The 1,666-nt window shown below is 48.3% G+C and overlaps 1 pseudogene; it reads right to left on the bottom strand.

The window, feature by feature from the left end:
• Positions 1-501: 501 nt before the first annotated feature.
• On the bottom strand, positions 502-1,357 carry LOC140321495 (myc-associated zinc finger protein pseudogene; annotated as a pseudogene).
• Positions 1,358-1,666: the final 309 nt, after the last annotated feature.

Genomic DNA, 1,666 nt, shown 5'->3' with positions numbered 1-1,666 from the left:
AGGTTTTGCCCGTGCCACCTTGCTCCTCCAGCAAGGTTTTGCCCGTGCCACCTTGCTCCTCCAGCAAGGTTTTGCCCATGCCACCTTGCTCCTCCAGCAAGGTTTTGCCCATGCCACCTTGCTCCTCCAACAAGGTCCCTATGCTCCTTGGGTACAGCCCATTCTTTCCGTTCCTCTCCATTACAATCAGTTCCTCTGGTTGAGCCTTCTTCTCCATTGCTTACTGCTGCTCCAATACAACTACCCCATTCCTCATACTCCTCTAGTACAACTCCCACCCTCCTCCCCATTTCTTGCTGCTCTTCTGGTACACTCCCCCATTCAATCAGGCACCTGTTCATACAGTACAGTATCCCTTTCCTCCATGCTACTCCAGCAAGCCCCCATTTCTTCCCCTATGGTCCTCCAGTAAAGCCCCTCATTCCTCCAGCAAGTCTCCAGTTACTGCAGTAAAGTCCTTTATCCCCCGCCCATTCTTCCCTCCAACCCACCCTGTGCCACTTTTCTTTCTATGCAACATCAATACTTATATATTTTTTTTAATGACACTTTCTTCCCTACCTCTACTTTCTCATGGGGCATGCTGAAATTCTATACTTTCCCCCTTTTTAGACAGCCAGCCAATGAACTGGTAAAAATTAAAGATAAAAAAAATGTACTTTTCATCTAGTGTTATTAAAACTCAATAAAATGAAATAGGTTTACACCATCCGCAGGACGCTGCGTCTGTCCGACAACTTGGCAAAACTGCAGATATAATGTCTAGTGAAGTCCAACTTTCCTAGACAAGTCTGTGCGGTTAACTTTCCCCTACTGCAGACCTGAGTGGCCCAGCACCTTTCATCCCTATATGCCACCTCCACGCCAGTTGTTGTGCTCAAAGCAAGGCTGGGAGGTTTTACAAGGGCCACATGCAGATTAAATGCTACACTCCTCTTTCTGCCACCCAGGGGGGTGTAGTGTATAAAGTTCTGCCCAGTGCAGATCGTGTCTAGTAGTAAATATGGTGCAATAGGGTATTTGTAATACCAAGCTGTCGGTATGGATGGTGGTCCTTTTTATATTTTTGTTTTCCTGTGTCACCTTCATCATTCCTCCTTGGGGAGGTTGTAGGTGACAGGAGGAGGTTACATGCACCCCCTCTTCCTAATACATATGTGCGCATCAGAGGAGTCACTGCCCCCCAAAAGTCTGTACACAAACACATCAGAAGAGAGAGGCTGCAGCGTCGGTATCCCCCTCCAGGAGAGCCAGTCACCAGGGCTGCGACGGCAAGATGCCAGGGACAGTAGCGTTGGGCAGAACAGCGGTCACGGCGGCCGTTGGGTCCGACAGAGGGCAGACTTGGCACGTCCCTGCAAGACAGAAGAGGAAACAGTTAAGCAATGAGAAAGATAAAAATAGGGGTACAATAAAAAGGTGGCTCCATGCATCACACAGGAATTAACAGAGCAAAAGGAGGAGAGAGTGTAGTGTTGCCATTTAGACTTTAGAGCAGCCCCCCTACCCTGGCCATGGAGTGCAGTGTTAAACCGATAATTTTTATTTAAGTTGGGTGGTACGAAATTGTAGGCAGGTGGCAGCCCCTTTATTGTGACCCAACTCATCAGTAACCACCCAAAAACAGCCGGGTGGTTACTGAAAAGTGTTGGGTGGTCCAGCTAAA

This window comes from Pyxicephalus adspersus, unplaced genomic scaffold (assembly GCF_032062135.1).
Source record: "Pyxicephalus adspersus unplaced genomic scaffold, UCB_Pads_2.0 Sca5638, whole genome shotgun sequence".
NCBI lineage: Eukaryota > Metazoa > Chordata > Amphibia > Anura > Pyxicephalidae > Pyxicephalus > Pyxicephalus adspersus.
The sequence above is the reverse complement of the archived record's forward strand: the minus strand, read 5'-3'. Positions and strand labels throughout refer to the sequence as shown.